At 42.8% G+C, this 20,000-nt stretch overlaps 1 protein-coding gene and 1 long non-coding RNA gene across 5 annotated transcripts in view; one reads left to right on the forward strand and one right to left on the reverse strand.

Moving 5' to 3' along the window:
• The window catches only part of Entpd1 (ectonucleoside triphosphate diphosphohydrolase 1), a 130,996-nt gene that overhangs the window by 51,458 nt on the left and 59,538 nt on the right, over positions 1 to 20,000 (forward strand). The window lies entirely within an intron of this gene.
• On the reverse strand, positions 1,542 to 11,967 carry LOC116103819. The gene is made up of 3 exons (XR_004123586.1): positions 11,757 to 11,967; positions 11,437 to 11,642; positions 1,542 to 1,692 (listed from the first exon to the last, which is right to left on the reverse strand). It is a non-coding gene; the product is annotated as an uncharacterized LOC116103819 (long non-coding RNA).

The raw sequence follows: 20,000 nt of genomic DNA on the forward strand, positions 1-20,000 counted from the left end.
AGGCAGGCAGAGTGGTGGGAAAGAGGCCTCAGTCATGCCAGAGGGCAGAAGGCAGCTGGGTACTCACGAAGCAGCCTTGGAAGCCGTGGTTCTGAAGTCACCGGGGAAAAATACTGAGCTAGGTTATTGATTCAGTAAGAGCCACAAGACAAGTCTGTGGCCCCGAGTTGGGCTAGCAGTTTCACCACATAAGGCCCTCAGCTGCTCTCTGATGCCCGTGTTATGTATGAATCAGCTCATAAGCCACAAGGACAAGTCCTTGAGGTTGACATCATCTCAGAGGAGATGCTCTGCTCTGTCTAGAGCATGCTCCAAGTCCAGAAGGTTCCGGTCAGCCACAAGCACCTTGTGCTCCTTAGTGGGCACTCAGTCAGTATCCAATAAACTATTATTATTGTAGTTGATGCTCATTCAAGAGTCAGAGGGCTTCCAAGGAACCTTTGAATTAGTCATAGGGCTTCCCTCATTCCCATGCATGTAATTCCTAAGCAGTCCACATCTTTCTCAGTAGATACTCTGAAAAATGAAATGCCCCTCTCTAAGTTGATGGTCTTTCTTTAAAAAAAAAAAAGATTTATTTATCGTGTATGTATGTGTGTGTTCTGTCTTCAGACACACCAGAAGAAGGTATCAAATCCCATTACAGATGGTTGTGAGCCACCATATGGTTGCTGGGAATTGAACTCAGAAGTCTGGAAGAACAGTCAGTGAACTTAACCGCGGAGCCATCTCTCGAGACCGTAGGTTGGTGGTCTTTATTGATGCGACTTCATGCTAAGACACCCAGTTTGTCCCATACAGCTCTGGATGCACTTCAACCTCTAGTCCCCACTCAGTCAGGGAACAAACTGGATATTTTTAGATGTGTCCAAGAATACATTAGCTGTCTCTGAACAAAACATCTGTTTTGATAAATAGCATTTCTCTAGTCCCACTTTATAGAAATGTTGCTGTCTGAAGCAGTGTATTGTGGTAACAAAAGAAAATCAAACACTGCAGAGTCTGGTCCTGGGTAAAATCAGAATGTACATTGTTTGTTCCCAGCACCCCCCCACCCCCTTCCTCTTCCTGGCATACCTTCAAAGCAATTTGACAAATATTGTTTGTCTGCCAGCTGTAAGCACCTACGCCAGCTCCTTGGGATATAAACAGTTTGCACATGATGTAGTAGGGAAAGGAGGCATATGAAACCAATTCTAAGAGAAGCCAGATTCCGTCAAGTGCTAATAACAACTAACATTGATTATTATGTGCCAGACGCTATAATGGTTCATGTATGTTGTCTCATATAATCTTCACAACAGCTCTTAGATATTGATTTATGCATGCCACAGTTATAAAAGGAAGTCACTTAGCCAAAGTCACACAACTGGTAAGAGTCAGAGGGGACATTTTTGACCTTGTAGTCAGTCTGCAGAGCTTGAACTAACAAATGAGTCCTCCCTCCTGAGAGCCACAAAGACCAGTCCAAAGTCCAGTGCCACGAGGAGCAGGACTCAGAGAAATGAGTTCTCAGAACACGTCTTAAAGAATGGGCTGCTTTTAGCTGGACTTACAAAGATAGGTGAAGTGCAGTGCCCACAGAAAGCCCCTTCCGTCCCCAGTCAACAGCGCCAGCCAAAGGAACATTTCTTTTTGCTCAAGCTGCAGCCTGGGTTGCACATTCTGAGCAGGACCCATTTGCATCTCATCCTGTAGACATAAAGGCAGAATTACAGACTTGAGTCTTGACCATGAGTTTGGGATTACCAGTCATGCAATTAAATAAACATTTACAGAGTGATCGGCTGCACATTAGATGATTTCCTTGGTCATGATTTCTCTGCATTGTAATAGAGTACGTGGCGAGGCGTATCTGGCAGCATGAATTTGTATTACTTCTCGTTGGCTAAAGCACCTCTTCAGAGTCTCTCTCCCCTGAGCTGTTACTGTTGCTTCTCTGCTCTGTAATCAGTGGTTGTGACCAAGGAATGAGTGTTCAATTCAGGTGTGCTGGCTCGGCCTGTATAGGGTGATGGCAAGGCTTGTGGAAAATTCTGTAGAGTTTACTCCTTCAAATATTTTGGGGAGAGGCCAAAACCAAGAGTAACCCTTGTGGTGAAGAATCATCAGGCATTTTGATGATTTGACAGAAGAAAGAGGGGAGGCGTGAGCTTTGTTTTTGTCACATGTGTGTGTGTGTGTGTGTATGGTGTGTGCACATATGTGTGTGTGTGTATGTTTTCATCTGTGTATGTGTCTGTGTGTGCATGCATGTAAGTGTGTCTCTCTCTGTGTGTGTATATTTCTGGGACTGTGTTTCTCAGACATTAGATACATACATCATTGGAAATCTTAATATTCAGAGTCTCCTTCAGAAGCTCTGGGGTGAGGCTGAGGTCCTGAATTCCTTCCAGGGGCCAGGTGGTCTCTGTGACTACCCTGATGGGCAGTGCTGCAAGGCCATGCATGTCTTAGTCTCTGCTTATTTTGGTACCAGTAGATTGGCCCCTCCCCTTCTTTACCTATACTCTCGGAGCTGCCATGTGGAGTCAGTAATTTGCTATGCCTTTGCTGGATAACGGGGAAGCCTGTTTCACTGATAGGTGCACAAAAATACATGCCCTACAACCAGAGTTTCCAGCCTCTAGTTTGCTATGATCTAGGAACAAGTGTGTACTGTCAGCACACAACCCACTGCAGAAGAGGAAGGCCTTCTGTTAGAGTTCTTAAGTATTTTCACCTTTAAAAAGATGTATTACTTCTAAGTATGTTTATGTGTGTGTTTGTATAGGTGTGTACACGTGAGCATAGGTGCCTATAGAAGCCAGAGGCATTGGATCACCTGGAGCTGAAAGTTCTGGCAATTGTAAGCCACAGGTGCTGGGAATGGAACTCATGTCCTCTCCAAGAACAGCTCCTAAGAGCTCAACCATCTCTCCAGCCCCTGTTTTCAACTTTTCTCTGTTTCCCCAGAGTTCCCAGGTTCCCTAAGCTTTTCTCATTCTCCTCTTTCAGCTTGACCAGGGCTGGAAGCTCATGTGTGGCTGCCTGTAGAATCCTGTGCCAGATCTAGGAGTGTCAGGGGAGCTGGGGCTTGCAGGGACTCAGAGCTCTGAGCTTGGGCACAGCACACTAGGCCCACCCTATGTCTGTACTGTACACACAGGGTGGGAATGAGCCTAGTTGCAAAGATAGGAAAGTGGGTTCAGAGAGGAATTCTGAGGCTTTCTTAGGTTTGGAGAAATGAAGCTGTGGAAGAGGTTGTCTGACCAGCACATAACTTGTACTTTCTGACCTGTATTATCAAAGTGGTTAGAGACCAAATTATAGAACCTGCCCAACACAAAGAGGTGTTTCCATTGACTTAAAAACATTTTTATGTGATAAATTTTTGACCTAGACAAAAATCACCACACACACACACACACACACACACACACACACACACACACACACACCCTGACCCCAGACAAGGCTTATGAGCTTTCTGCCTCAGCCTCCTGGTGTTGGAATTATAGGTATGTGCCACCAAGCCTGGCAACAAAATGCTTTATAAGACAATAAGTGACAATGGCAGTTCAAAACAAAATGGGGGAAATAGATTAATGCCTTTGAAGTAGAATACAAGAAAGTAGAAGATGTGAAGGAATGTAAGGAATTGTTTTTTGTGGTCGAAATTCAAGGAATGATTTCAGAGATGTTTCTTTTGGCCTCATACGGAGTATGTGTAGAGTTGCTCAGTGCCCACACAGATGCCCGTGCTGTACTGCATGCCCTGAGAACTCCATGTACCCCATAAGGATGAGGAGAAACCCTCGAGAAAGCTGCCTGGGCCGCCCCTCTCATCTCACCTTTACTTGGCACTGCCTTAAAGCTCCTGACAGCACCATGATCACCAGGCTGTACACAGTTCTAAACTCTGGCTTTTATTGAGGGTGTGACTCACAAGTGTGTTCCATTCGGTAGCTCAGCCTTGGTTAGCACACTTTTTACAGTTACGTAGCTGATTTAACAATTTCCGTCTTTTGCAACATCTTCAATAAACATCAACGCAGGAGTTACTTCCTCAAGTAGGGTTGTGCCCTGTGAGGATGGAATCCCAGAAGTAGGAGTTCTAGTTTAAAACCTGTGAGCATCCTCTGAAGCTCTCGGTTGGTTGCCATTGCTAAGCTGCCCTCCCAAGGCCAAGTCGGTTCCCAAGGCGTGTGCTCTTTGTGACGTGGCCCCTTCCTGTTTTCCAGCATCCTTGACAACATTAGTGACTAGTTAAAACAAATAATTACATCCACTTTAAAAGTCTTTGTAATTCTTCAGTTTCTAGAAATCTTTATGGTACTTTTCACACGATATGCTTGGTCTTTTGCATAATGTCCATATTCTTTGCTCATTTATTACTAGTTTGGATTTGAATTTTATGCTTTTTCCAAAGATTGATTGATTGACTGACTGATTGATTTTAAGTACACTGTAGCTGTCTTCAGATACAACAGAAGAGGGCATCAGATCTCATTACAGATGGTTGTGAGCTACCATATGGATGCTGGGATTTGAACTCAGGACCTTCAGAAGAGCAATCAGTGCTCTTAACTGCTGAGCCATCTCTCCAGCATGAATTTTATGTTTTTAATTTAATTTCTGTAAGTGATCCATCACTAAAGGTATTTAGCTTTCTGCAGTACTTGCAATAGTTTTGTGGATTCTGTTCCTAGTGTCTTCATAACATTTTATAGTGTTTTTGTGAAGAGATCCAACACATTTTTTATACATAGCTTTGTAGTTTATAAGTAGTTTGATACTATATTTTTATTGCCTTCTTAACCTATATAATGGATTAAGTTCTAAAAATTCTAACTTTTGTTTAGATTATTATTGTTTTCATTTGCTTCTTAATGGTTAGAGAATATGGCTTTATAATATCTGAAATATCCTTGTAAATAGACATATGCTGAATTTTTTAAAACCTATAAATACTTATGGATATATTACTTTTAAGCTATAAAATTGATATAAATCAGTTTCATCTTTTAAATTATGTTGTACTTCATCTCCAATTATATTTTTCTTCCAAGTAAAATTACAGTGTATGGGTTTTCAGTGTATATGTGTGCATGTGCGTGCATGTGTGTGTGTGTGTGTGTGTGTGTGTGTGTGTTTGCACATGTAGGTGGAGGCCTAAAGTTCATGTTGATGTCTTCCTTAAAAACTGTCAACCGTGTGTATTTACAGGGTCTGTGGATGAACCAAAACTTGCTTGTTGCCTGGCTGGTCAGCTCTCAGTACCCACCTGTCCCTGCTGCATTCCCAGCTAGGCCTGGCTTTTTTCATGGGTGCTGGGGATTTGAACTTAGGTTCCTAGGCTTTTGCAGCAAGCACTCTTACCTAGTGAACTATCTCCCCAAGCCCAGACTTCAAATACTTGAGAGAATAAACTGTTTGTGCTAATTTGTGATGGCAGCCATTATTAGGACTCTAATATGGCAAATATTTAATAAATGGATATGAAATTGCCTTAGGTACCATACAGATAGATTTGGGTCACAAACTAATCCCTTTACAGATGCTAATTTAGTTTTGAAACACCACCAGAGGTTGGTGCTATTTACTTTGGCGATGAGAACGGTAAGCTACTTACCTAATGCCTCTCAGTTGGCAAGTGTAGAGTTCAGACTCCAGTCCTGGGCATTGGTCTCATCATCATTTGGAGATATGTTCACATACCATACGACTCCTGCATTTGAGACCTACGGTTCAGTTGGTGCTAGTATATTTACACAATTGTGGATGAGTGTCACAATCAGTTCCAATACATCTGATCATTTCAAAGCCTCTGTACCCATTAGTAATCTCTCCCATTTCCTATCTATTCATTCATTCTCACCCTCTTCCAAGCCCTGGGCTCACACAATCTAGTTTTTATAGTAGCTCTGCCTATTCCAGCTATGTCCTGTCTGTTACAGGCCATGTTGTATCACATGTTAGCTATTTGTCCATCACTCAATTGATTTGCAGACTGTTTCACTTCCTGGTTTTTTGTTTTTTGTTTTTTGTTTTTGTTTTGTCCTAAAGGATGGTACTTTAATGTGTCTGAACAAACTTTTGTGTAGAGAACACCTTTAATTCCATAGGGATAAACCTGAGTGGAATTGTTCAGTAGTGTCTATGTCTACTCATCTGAGGCATAGACTATTTACCAAAGTAGGTGTGCTATTTTACATCCCAGAGTGTGATTTTTAGTGTCTCTGCATCGTTGTCAGTCCTTGTCATTTCTGTCATCAGTTAGAGCCTTCCTAACAGATGGAGTGGTGTCTGTGTGCTTCGAGTCTTGTTTCTAGTGGTTGGGGGTGCTCTTCATGAGATCTCTGGGCAGTTGTGCATCTTCTTTGGAGAAGTGTCCACTTGGATTTTTTGCCAGTATTTTAAAGTTTGACTTTTTATTATTGAGTTGCAATGATTCTTTATAAATTCCTTTTGTTCAAATGTATGACTTTCAAAATTCTTCTGTCTTCTGGTTATCTTTCCATTTTTAAAAAAACTTCTGCTGCACAAAAGTTTTACATCTTAATGATATCCAGTTCATATTTTCTTAGCATCTTATGTTTTTGATGTTTTGATGTCATATCTAAGAACTTGGCACCTAATCCAAAGCCATGAAGTCATTTATGCCTGTGATTTTATTTATCTTACTCTGTGTGTTTATTTTGCCTGCACATCTGTGTACCACATGCATGGGGTGTGCAAGGAGGGCAGAAAAGGTCATTGGATCCCCTAGAACTAGAGTTGCAGATGATTGTGATCTGCCATGTGTGTGCTGGGAATCAAAACTAGATCCTCTGAGAGAGCAGCAAGTGTCCTTAACTTCTGAGACATCTCTCCAGCCTCCTATATTTTCTTCAGCATTTTTAATGGTTTTTAATCCCTATATGTAGGTTTCCAATCCTTTCTGACTTTCCACTTTCCTCACTTCTTCTGGAATATCCAGTTGCCTCAGCGTTGTTTGTTGAGGAGACTGTTGTTTTCCGTGGTGAATTATCTTGGCATAGTTGAGAACACATGAGAGTCTGTTTCTGAAGTCTCAGTCCTTCATCCTGTCTTTGCTCCAGACTGTCTTGGTCACTATAACTTGATGGGGAACTTCACAATCAGAAGTTTGAGTTCTCCAGCTTTGCTTTTTCTTCTCAAGATTGTTTCGCTCTTATGTGTCCCCTGAATTTTCAGATGAATGTTAGGACTATATTTTTAATTTCTTCAAAGAAGCTGCTTGAGAGTGTGATAAGGACTATGCTGAGCATAAATGTATTCAGAGAAGATTGTCATCAAAGATTGGGCTGCAGCTCAGAGACAGAGAGCCTATAAGCTCAAGGTAGCCTCTAATATAACAGTTTAAAGAGACAAATGAAACATATGGCTACTTATCCATGAACAGCTGGTAGCTCTTATTTTATTTGCATCTTTAACTTTCTCCAGTAACATTTTATTGTTTTCAGACCACAGATTTTAGGTTCCTTTTGTCAAATTTATTGTTGTTTCTCCCCTCATTTTGATGTCTTTGTAAGTATAAACGGAGCCAGGCACAAACTATTAACCTCAGTTCTTCTGAGGCAGAGGCAGGCAGGTCTCTGTGAGTCTTTTGTTCATATACACTGTCCATATTTATTTCCAGTGCATCTATTCCCCATTTAAACCACTGGCCTTTGAAGTGAATGTTCACTGTTGTTTTGGTGGAAGAATTGAAGTAGTCTATACTTGTTTTTACTTTCCTTTCTCTTTTGTCACACCTTTGTTTATTCATCGTCATGTATACAGCTTCAAAGATGTGGATGATAGATATCTTGCTTTTAAATCTGTGGGATTCTGAAAAGAAAAGCGCCCTGTGTTTAACTGTATCTCTATATTGAAGCACAAGTGAGCAACTTTAATGTTAATAAGAAGATGGGACTTAAGAGCACCTGCTTCCTGTGTCTTTCTATTTTATCTCAAATGTTTAATCTGTGCATGTTGTCAACATCAGTACCGAGAGCATAGTTATCATCCACAGTGGCCACCAGTACCGAGAGCACAGTCATCATCCACAGCAGTGGCCACCAGTACTGAGAGCACAGTCATCATCCACAGCAGTGGCCACCAGTACTGAGAGCACAGTCATCATCCACAATGGCCATGAGTGCTGAGAGCACAGTTATCATCCACAGCAGTGGCCACCAGTACTGAGAGCACAGTCATCATCCACAATGGCCATGAGTGCTGAGAGCACAGTCATCATCCACAATGGCCATGAGTGCTGAGAGCACAGTCATCATCCACAATGGCCACCAGTACTGAGGGCACAGTCATCATCCACAATGGCCACGAGTGCTGAGAGCACAGTCATCATCCACAGTGGCCATGAGTGCTGAGAGCACAGTCATCATCCACAGTGGCCATGAGTGCTGAGAGCACAGTCATCATCCACAGTGGTCTTCCTTTTAGCTATTACTAATCAGACTCCTCTCTGAAGAAACGTGCTGGCGTTCAGTGTGATTCTTTTCTCACAATGCTGTCTGCATTCTTGAGTTCTTCATCTGGGCCCTCTTCACGCTGATCAATCAGTCTTTTCAGCATAACAAGTTAACTTTCCAGAAAGATGATCATTGTGCAGAAGAGCAACATGCTGTCTTCGGAATAGAGCTCTTCATTGCCCTGTCCCTGGGGAAGTTCCTCCACTGTCGGGAAAGCTGATGTTGTGGAGAAGCTGAGGACAATGCTGGTTTCAGTGAAATGCATCTCAGCGTTACGACGTTTGTGGCAAAGTAGCAGAGGATAGACTTCCTTATTTAGGTTGGCCTAGGATAACCCTGCTGTTTTCCAGATGCAGCTGTTCCTGGGGATGAGGAAATCCTCCCATCATCTGCCCTCTCCTTTTGTTTTAACTCCAACAGCTTATTAACTGGATGTCTTTGGACTCCACCCTTCTTTATTCCTTTATGCTTTCTTTCCCCCCTTCATTTATTTTCCACCATGTTCCACTAGTAGTTTCCCGAGATTTTCCTCTATACCATTCAATTTCCCTTAACTAGTGCCAACATCAAATTTGATTCAGCTGCAGTGATTTTGGCTTCCAATGAATCTTTTAGCTTGTTTTTTCTCATAGCAAGATCCTCTCCTATCCAGTTACAATTAAAGATTTCCCTTTCGTTCACCCTTTATATCAGTTTATCAATGGAGATGACATTTGCTTCCATCTTTCACCTTTATTGCAGTTTATCTATTTATTCACTTATTTAATGTATATGAGTGCTTTGCCTGCATGAGTGTCTGTGCACCACGTGCATTGCTCATAGAGGTCAGAAGAGGGTGTTGGATACCCTGGAACTGGAGTTACAGATGACTCTGAGTTACCATGTGAGTGCTGGGAATTGAACCCAAATCTTTCTTTGGAAGAGCAGCTGGTGCTCTTAACCACGGAGCCATCTCTCCAGCCACTTTTTTTTTTTTTTTTTAAATATAAGGGTTTTTTTTTTTAATTGGAAGAAAAGAGACTCCTTAAAAAACAAAAACAAAACCAGCACATATATACAAGTGTGTCTTCACTTTCTGTTAAGATTTAAATGGGTTTTACTGGAGATTTACTTCCAATAAACCTGAGAGGGAGTTGAACGGATGGGTTACCCACCGTTCCATGGCGTCTCTTGGATCTTGTTTAGGGTCTCAAAGGCTGGATCCTCACCTAAATGTGGGGAGAAATCTTAGTTTTCCGGGCAGAATGGCTCACTCCACTCCAGGAAAGATAGCAAAAGTCATCATGGCGTATTTCCATGTTTCAGAGGATAGAGAGACTAGGCTCTTAGAGTCCTGTCAGATTGTTGTTCAGAGGCATAAGTTGTCTAGGAAGGCCCCCTCTCGGGGCCATACTCTTGCTTTGCTTCATCCTCAGAGAGAGGGCCTGTGTGGCGCCGAGCACAGAGCTCTGCCCCAGTGCTTTCCCCAGAGTGGTGCCGTCCTGGGAGGTTAGGTCTCTTTGTACCTCAGACTTAGGGCTGAGGGTGGGGCAGGAACAAAACCAAGACACCAGAGGTTTCCCCAGACATTCCTTCGTTCCTCCTGGTCACACTCACGCTGTGCTGTGTTCTGTTGTTTCCAAGTTTAGCCATGTTGGGAGGACCACTGAGCCCGTGTGCCACCTGCTCCTGCTTGTCCATCTTGCCCTCGATGAGGCCATGACAGTCACTACTGTGCTCTCTTCATGTTACTATAAAGTTGTTTCATTTTTCAAAAATATATTTCCTTTTGGATACACAGGTAGATTTTAATAAGACCGTGGGAAAGTGTAGTAAAGATATTTTAACGATGTTTATGTTGCCATCCTGTTTAGTGGCCACAAAGTTGTGAGATTACTCGAGAGACATTCTAAGGATGAACCAATGGTGACGCATGCCTTTAGTCCTAGCACTTGGGAGACAGAGACAGGCAGATATCTGAGTTTGAGGCCAGCCTGGTCTACAGAGTGAGTTCTAGAACAGCCTGGGCTACACAGAGAAACCCTGTACAGAGAAACCCTGTTTTGGGGGTGGGGGTGGGGGAGGAAAGAATGAACCAACCAGTTAGAGAGCAGTTCTGGGAGGGGTTAGCATTAGGCATTTGTAACAATGTCTCATTATGCACAGGGTGAGATGGTCACACAGTATAGTGTGGAAAGAGGAATGGGCAGGAAAGGCTTAGTTTTGGCAGTGTTTCTGAAGTGGAACTGGGAGGTTACAGATTGGTTAGCTTCTTGGGAGAGGGGAAGAAAGATGTCAAAACTTATCCTAAGTCACAAGTTAGGCGGTTGGGCCAGCACATACTTATGATCAAGGCTGAGAATTGGAGAGAGTAAGTTTGACAGATAAAAACATTTTGGATACTCTAAACTTGAGAAGTTTATAAGACATCAGGTAAGGCATGGGTATTCTGTTGGTTACTGGAAATTTGGATGTAGATCTTAGAGTTTGAGTGACAAGAAGAGTTGTGATTAGGATGCAGAGGTAGTGGTTCAGAGTGTAGGCTTAGCTAAGTCAGCCTCAAGTACAGGAAGTAAAGACAGAAGATTGTGTAAAAAGATACCTAGGGAGACACCATGTTAAGAAAGGGTCAAGAGGCCGGGCAGTGGTGACGCACACCTTTAATCCCAGCACTTGGGAGGCAGAGGCAGGCAGATTTCTGAGTTTGAGGCCAGCCTGGTCTATAGAGTGAGTTCCAGGACAGCCAGGGCTACACAGAGAAACCCTGTCTTGAAAAAAAAAAAGAAAAGGAGGGGAGTGGTCAAGAAGAGAAAAAGCTTAGGAAAAGAGACTCAACAAGAATGCCTTTAAAAATAGAAGAAAGTTGAAGAGATGGTTTGAACCTGGTAGTTGGGGAAACTGTGTTCATGCTCACAGTGGCAGAAAAGGCAAGAAGGATAATGAGACTACACACAGCACCTCTCCTGTAGCACACACTCACCTGCATCCTCTGTTCTTCCCGCAGTGTGAGGCTGCATCAAGCATCTCTCTTGAAGCACACTCACCTGCACCCTCCGTTCTTCCCGCAGTGAGGCTGCATCAAGCATCTCTCTTGAAGCGTAGTCACTATTATCCTTCCTTCTGCCCATAGCCCAGTGCTATGGGAACTGAGATGCACTTTATGCTTGCTGCTAAAAACTCTGTTCTCTGAAAAATGAGGACCAGCAAGCTGGCTCAGTGGGTAAAGGCACTCGCCATCAACCCTGCCTATGTGAGTTTGATTTTGGGGACTCACATGGTTAAGAGTGAGAGCTTAATTACCCTGTAAGTTGTTCTTTGACCTCCACATGTACGCTGTGGGATGCACATGCCACCTCTTCAGACAGAGAAATAAATAAATGTAAGGATAAAAACCTCTAATGGTGTGTTTACAGTGGAGGAAATACAGTGATGTGATTGTGGAATTTGGAATTTGGAACTTAACAACTGTTGTTGAGATAGGCAGAATTCACAGAATATTTATCCACATTAAGAGATAAAAGTACAAAAATCATAAAAGTAGGAATGGAGGGCTTCATGTAAGAAGGGAGGTGTTACGGGGAAATTAGTTAGACCAGACAGAGTGAATTTGGTCACATTTGAATCATAAAAGCCAGCAGATGGAAGATGGCCCAGTATTCATTCATTAGACTGCAGTTACTGAACAAAGTGTGTACCAAGCACTATTTTAGATGCTGAGGATACATCAGGAGACAAATAAAAACCCTTGGCTTTCTAGGACTTATCTTCTAGGGTTACAGGAGGCAGACAGTAAACAATAAAGTTTACGTGTGCTTGGTGACAAGCGCCCAGAAGAAAAAATAAGCAAGCAAAGCATAGCAGAGGTGACATCCTGTCGCAGTTTCTGTTAGAAACATTCTAGGCAGAGGTTCCAGGACCTGCAAAGTAAGACATGTAAGAAACAAGGACTGCAGCATAGCTCAAGTGGAGATGGGAGTACGAGCCAAGGGACAGAATTTAGGTCCTCGTGGGCCTCAGAATAGGCTCTGGCTTGTACTCAGAGAAACGAAACATCACAGCAGATGCTGAGCACAGAGGTGGCTTTGCCCAGTCTGTGTATTATTAGTAGGATCACTCTGAAGAAAGACTGGCTAGGATGGCACTGTAGTGATGCAGGGCAGAAATGAGGGGAGGGACCCAGTAGTTGGTGGCAGCAGGAGAAATGTTGAGAAACAATTGCATTGCATCTATTGAAGATAAAGGTTGTAAAATTTCCCAATTGGACTTGAACTGGAAAGAGACGGAAACTTGACTTCCAAGATTTGGCACCTTCCGAGAAGTTGGAAGGCTAGAGTTGCCTTGAGACTATAGAAGGAAGGAGTTTAGGTGGGAAGGCGAAACGCTGTTTTGGAAAGGCTAGGTCCAGGCTATTGTCTTTTCACGTGGATATAACAAATTTTCTGATAGGAACAACTCCAGACAAAAAAGTATTTCTTTGAGCTCACTCACAGTTTAGGAGAAATAGACTGTCAGAATGGTGGTTGGGACCTGTGAGGTCCAGGAGGCCTGTGGCATACCTTCCTTAGCAATTCACAGGTCAGGAAGCCGAGGGCAGTTAACCTGGCCCCTCAGCCACTTGCCACCTGCAGCCAGGCCCTACTTGCTTAAAAGTTCTTCCACTTCCAACATGGCGCCACAACTGGAAACCCAAGTCTTTAAACCCATGAGCCCATGGGGGAGTTTTACAGTCAAGCCACAGCAGACATCTATTTCAATATGGAGATTGCAGAAACAGCAAGTAGATATATGCAGAAATCTGGAGCTTGTGGGAGAACACTGAACTAGAGATACTAATTTGGGTAATGAGGAAACATTTAAGTTCAGTGAGCCTGGATTATCTGCAATGAGACTAGTTGAGTAAAACCAAAAAAGTAGGTGTAGATAGAAAATCAAAGAGGTTTGGGGCTTCAAGCCTTGGAATATTCAAGAAGGCCAGCCCCACCCCAATATGTGTGTATTGGGGGTCTGGAGGGGAGGATAAACTAAATGTTCTGTGTTCTGGGGAGCTAAGCAGAGTGCCTCAAGAAGAAGAAATGATGGTGGTCTGGGTGTTCTGATGCTCATGGGTCAAAATCAGGTAAAACTGGGGGATTAGTTTGGCATTTGGAACAGTGGACGGCCTTTGTAAGGCACAGTGATGGAGACGGTCCTGTTGCTCTACTTCTCTCATTTCTATCCTTTTCCTTTGTCCAAGAACTAGGGAAGAATTTTTGACCTCTGAAGAACTTAGTTGAGAAGGAGGTAGATGTGTTTCCTCAAAGGAAATTTCAAATTCTGGTGCCAGAAGAAGAGGAAATGAGCTCTTGGCGTTCAGTAACAGCATTTGTCCACTTTGGTACAGATAGTCTGCTGCTATCTATTGGAACCTATTTGTGTTCCTGTCATGTGAAATCATTTAGGATGGGAACTCTTACAGGTAGGTTTGTAATGTTGTTCATGGGCACCAGATTGTAACATTTTCTGTGCAAGAAGTATCTGTTGTGGGAAATATTAAAAAGAAAATCTCCCGGCAAGCTCTCATGCCCCACTGGTACCATCTGGCCTCATCACTATGATGAGCTCCAGATTTCCGCATATATCTACCCGGCGGAGACCTGCTACTTCCTCCCAGCCAGCAAGATCATCTAGCTTACATGCAATGCTACACGCCCCTACAATCATTCATCTAGCGCCTAGTTACCTGGTAAAAACATGACTCTTAAGGCTTAATTATCCAATCAGGTTTATATATCAATACGATCACAATTTACAAGATGCCAAATAATAATAATTTGTAAATTAATTAATAAATAATTTACAAGATACAATAATTTCAGAGCCAAATGATAAAGACAATGTTTTATCTTAATTATTCTAACCCTGTAAAATCCTTAGCTGCCTGTGGCTGATTAAAACCACTGGGGGGGTGTGGGGGGGTCCTAGATCATCATCTTCCCCTGCCTCCATGATGATTTTTTTCTCCCTCTCCTGCTCTTTGACCTCTCCTCCTAAACTTCTCGATCAGCCTCCCTATTCCTCTCCAATCACAGGCCTGTCACTGCCCTAATGTGATTGGACAGAGAAACTGCTACAACGAGTATCAGCCTTCAGGACAACCCAGTCCAGTTTATCCATGACCATGGCATGCCCTGTGATCAACCGAGGTTCTCTTTTCACACAGAGAAAATGGTTCTCAGATATTCTTAGGGTTTCAAATGTTCTTCCCTTAGTCAAAAGTCACCACTCACAGACCATTCTTAGATATACCTGTTGGGGTTTTCCTGATTTTTTTTAAAGTGTGTGCATACTTGATATGCTATAGTACATGTATAGAGGTTAGAAGACAACTTCCTGGAGTTGATACTCTCCTTCCACCTTGCTGAAACATCATTCTCTTGAAGTTTTTGCTGTACTGTATACTTCAGTCCAGCTGGTTCCTGAGCTCCTAGGTGCTCTCCTGTCTCTGCCTCCCATCTTGCATAGGAATGCTGGGGTTACAGATGCACATATGTCATCAAGGTTTTCAATGTTGGTTTTGGAAATCAAACTTAGGTCATTAGGTCTGCTCACCAGATAACTCTCACCTGCTGAGTCAGGATTCTTTTCTGCTGGGTCATGATTCTTATTTACTGAGTCATGGTTCTTATCTGCTGAGTCAGAATTCTTTTCTGCTGGGTCATGATGCTAGCTGCTGTCTGACTGATTTTTAACCTTATTAGACTGTAGTGTATTTTGTTTCCACCTTTAGTGGAAATAGGGATCTCTTCGTCTACCACATCCAGCAGAGTAACATCTGTGGGAGGCAAGAAGGTAGTTCAGTTCAACACAATTCCGTAGCTGGTTTTGGTTCAAACTTCAGAAGTCTGTTTCCCAGTAGTTTATTTTAGGCACATTTAACCACAGCACAATTTGGTGAAAAGTCTCCTACTGATAAATAACTCAGTCCCTGTGCATAATAAAGCTTAAGACATGAATGACTATATCAAAACTCTTCGCAAAGTACTTGTGACACCTTCCATAAAGATAGGTTCTATAGATTGACAAGCTTATCATAAGGGCCTGGTAGATGATTCAGTGTCATCCTGGCCACACCGGTAGTGCAAAGGTCACCAGGCTATTAGCCATGTCCACCCCTACCCTTCTGGGTGGAAAACAGGTTATACATCCTCCTTTTGACAGGACAAGCCTGTGCGCTTAACATTCCTGGTTCCCCTGGTGCTTATCTGTGAGCTCAAGGACCTCCATCCCTCCAATAACTCTACTGCTTTCTTGAACAAAGACTGTCTTTCCGTGTGTCATACTGATTGAAAACTCTCCTCATCCCTGGCTTACCCCATTCCTGGTTTATTTGGCTCACCCTTACTCATTCAGCCAGGTTTGTAATGCACCAAGGCTGACACAGGAGAGCAGGCATGGGTGATTCTTTTACAGCTGAGAAATTTGAGAGGAAGTGGCAGCTTGGCTATTTCTGAAGTCACCTACAATACTTTCCTCAGTTTTACAATACATTTATCAATATTTATGGGTTGGACCATTTAAAATTTAGAGAATTTTTTATGTCAAAATTAAATGATTGGAATGTCTTATGAGTTGTCCTATTATCATACACATTTTCAAGGTATCAAGGCAAACACTGCAGCTTATCCCCAGGTATAGCCTGGAAGTACTTCCCATGACCCCCAAGCCCTCAAGCAGAGCTGCTGTGTGGGTTAGCGTCAGGGTCTCTGGGTGGCCTATGGTGTAAGCAGCGCCTCTTGAGCTATGCAGCATGCAGCCTGCACCAGGCTCATTTCTTTTATCATGAGGCTAAAATCAGTTGTTAAATCAAAACCTACCAATTAATGCTTTGGATACGGTCCTGATTGCTGGATATTGAGGCCTGCTAGAGTGCCACAGCTGTTTCATAGCCGAGGTGGAGGAAGTCTCAGTGGCTAAAGACTATGGGAAGAATATGGATGTCCCCATCACTTGCAACCCAGTCAGTTGCGACAGCGAGCCACTGTTTTCACATGCTAGCTCTCTGCTGTTTTGTTTTGTTTTGTTTTGTTTTAATGATCAGTACCACTGAAGAGGCAGGAAAATAGACATTCTCAAGCTGGCAAAAGTGTAAGTTAAATTTTTCTGAATGGTAGTTTGTTTATAATTATGTTAGGCATATTGTTATTATCCTGACCCTACAAAAATTGTCCAAGAAAACTATCCAGAGTGTGTGTATAAATGTTCCCTGGAGGACATGTGCTGGCACATTGTCTGCTAGAGTGACAGAGGGAAATAACATAACATATAGCTATATTCAAGATAGATTATGACAAAGAGTTGTGAGCCTAAAGGACAATATTGTTATTAGGACCAGTTAATCAAAGTGAGCAGTCAAGACCTATTGCTTAGAAAATAATTATCTTGACAAAAAATATGTACAAAAAGAAGGCCAAAAGGATGGAATATTAAAATAGATAGTTTACATAGATTTTATTTTTCTTTTTGATATTTTCTGTACCTTCCGAATTTTAACAGGCATATATTATTTTTTTTCTCTAGAAAGAAATACTAAATGAGACTTAGAAATATCTTACATTTAAAGTTAATTGGAAAGTACTAATCTACTAGTAAAAATTAATTAGATTAATTAAAAGGAGTATATGAAATACGGTAATCTGCTTATTAGCCTGACTTCCAACTCTATGTGTAATTTTTCTACCAGGCTATAAGCATGTAAAGTCTGTCTCTCTGAGAGTCAGTATCATCCCAGAGTATCAAGAACTTAGCTCTGAACAGTTCAGAAAATTACTCTAGAAATGACAAGCAAATACATCTGGATTTGAATTAAGAAAAAAGGCAGTAAAGGAACCAAGATGATGGAATCACAATAGGTTGGCTCAGAGAGTGATGCAGTGTGTCTGTGAGAAGGGTGGGGCTCCCAGAAGGGGGTTTCTAATTCTTTTACTGTTGAGCTGTGGTAGAATAAAGCTCATGAACAATGGGGGAAAAAGTCACATATTTAAAAGCACTACAACAAAAATAACTAACAAACTCAATAGTCAGATTGGCACAGCCATTTCTGCCTGCCTATGAACAGCTTCTTGCTTGCCCAGAGCAACATCCCCACTGGAGGACACAGGAATCTAGTGACTTTTAGGGCGGAGCAGACCTTGGCATCCCATAATTCAGAGGTTCCAGGAGGCTTTAATTTGATAGATGGGTGGGACATTTTTCTTTTAAAAAAATCAATATTTCCTGTCAGAGCAATACAAGAATATAACTTAGACTTGCACGTACAGAGTGGACATACAGTCCCCTTTCTACCTCTGCTCCGTCTTCAGTTCGTCCTATCCAGGTCTGCCTTTAACCTTTGTACAGTGTCGTCTGGCATGTGCGTCTGGTCAGCGTCAGCTGAGATGGCTGCTGCTTTCCTATCGTGACAGCCAAATCTTTCACCCCGCAGCCTTCCCCAGCAGTGATGGACAGATCTGGGGTAGGTAGCATTCCCTGCCTACGTCAGAGTCTGAGTAAGTGTTCCTTCCTGTGCATCCTTTACCCTACTGCCATCAACAAGGCCTGCTTCTCTGCTTGCGAAGTTGGCTCTTCTACTTGGTAACTAGTTTTTTTTCCTCCTAAGCCAAGTTTAATCCAAATTTAGTTTAATTGCAATGGTCAGTAACGTAACAGGTGTCTTATCTTTCCCTCCTTCGTGGCACTGGTTTTGTTTTACGTTTTACTTTTCCCATCTTCTTGTCCGTTCATTGTTGAAGTCTCCCTTCTGAGGCTTTTGTTCTGTTCAGTTTCAGCTGGCTGCTCTTTTGTCATTCTCTGTCCGCTGGCCGCTAGCCCTCCTTGACTCTTGCACTAGACATCTCTTCCTCTTTCTCATCTGGGCGGAGCACCCTTCGCCAAACCAGAGGAAAGATGCAGAGAGGCTCCTGCACCTCTTAGGGTTTCCACGCCACCGCTCTCATTCCTGAGTGTTTCTATGTCATTTGTTGCTCCCACCCACCCTGTCTCCAGAAAGGATGTAAAAGTCTTGGTCTTTTGTTTTGTTTTCTAGTCTTTTATGTACTAAAAGTTTACGGTGATGTGTTTTGGCAGAAGTTAGTCTCTGTCCCCTGTGATCCATCCATTTTGTGATTTATGTATTGTGTGGGAGCATTTGTTCCCTCTCCATCAGAAAGTCTCCTCTTTCAGTTCTGGAAATTTCTCTCATCTCTGATTTCTTCCCAGCATTTTTTGTGTCGGTTCTGCGAGTCTTCTGAGTTGTGGCGGCGCTCTGTTTTCTGGTGGTGCTCTCTGACAAGTGCTCACTTGCTAGGATATTTTCTAGACTTTATGTTCGACATTTTTTCTACTAACTTTTTTTTTGAAAATGATTTTTTTTATTCACTTTACATCCAGACCCCAGACCTGTCTTTTCTCACCTCTGAGTTCCACCCTTACAAATTGCAACCCCTATTACTCTCTCCCCCTCTCCTCAGAGAAGGGGAAGTCCCCCTTGGGTGCTACCCTACCTTGGGACATACAGTCTCTGTAGGCCTAACGGCATCCTCTTCCACTGAGGCCCCATTAGGTAGTCCAGTTAGGGGAAGGAGATCCAATGGCAGGAAACAGAGACAGAGACAGCCTCCACTCCACTTGTTAGAGGACCCACATGAAGACCAATGTGTAGGGGGCCTCGGTCTACCCACTGCATGCTCTTGGGTTGGTGGTTCAGTCTTTGGACAACCCCACCACCACTACTACTGTCAATGGGCCCAGGTTAGTAGACTCTGTAGGTCTTATTGTGGTGTCCTTGACTCCTCTAGGTCCATCATTCTATCCCTCAGTATTTCACAAGAAACCCTGAGCTCCACCTGATGTGTGCTGTGGTCTCTGCATCTGTTTCCATCAGCTGCTGGATGAAGCCTCCCAGGAGGCAGTTGTGCTAGGCTTCCATCTGCAAGCGGAGTAGAGTACCATTAATAGTGCCAGGGGTTACGTCTCTCACATGGGATGAGTCTCACGTTGGACCAGTCATTGGTTGGCTGTTCCCTCAGCCTCTGCTCCATCTTTATCCCTGTGCATCTTGTAAGCAGGACAAGTTTTGGGTTGAAGGTTTTGTGGGTGGGTTGATGTCCCCTTTTCTCCACTGGAAGTCCTATCTGGCTACAGGAGGTGCCACTTCAGTCTCTATATCCCCACTGGTAGGAATCTCAGCTAGGGTCACCCACAGACTCCCTCCTCCCTGTAGCCTCCTCCATCCCAGGCCTCTAGCTAGTCCCAGTGATGCCCCCACCGATTTCCATTCTCACTCCCAGCCCTCTCTCATTTTTTTTTTTTGATAAATTTCTAAAAACTTAGCTTTATTTTATGAGGACTTATTTAAACAAAACCATACTCTTTCAGCTTTCACAGACTCAGCATCTCCTGGTATAGTATAGTGAGTGATTGACATTTTTTTCTGTGTTTGCTTGTTTCAAAGTAGATTTTATTTTTGTAGATTTCTGCTTTTGATTTTGAAGAATTTTTTTCATTCTTCTTTAGTCTTTGCTCAATATA

Source organism: Mastomys coucha, unplaced genomic scaffold (assembly GCF_008632895.1).
Source record: "Mastomys coucha isolate ucsf_1 unplaced genomic scaffold, UCSF_Mcou_1 pScaffold21, whole genome shotgun sequence".
Taxonomy (NCBI): domain Eukaryota; kingdom Metazoa; phylum Chordata; class Mammalia; order Rodentia; family Muridae; genus Mastomys; species Mastomys coucha.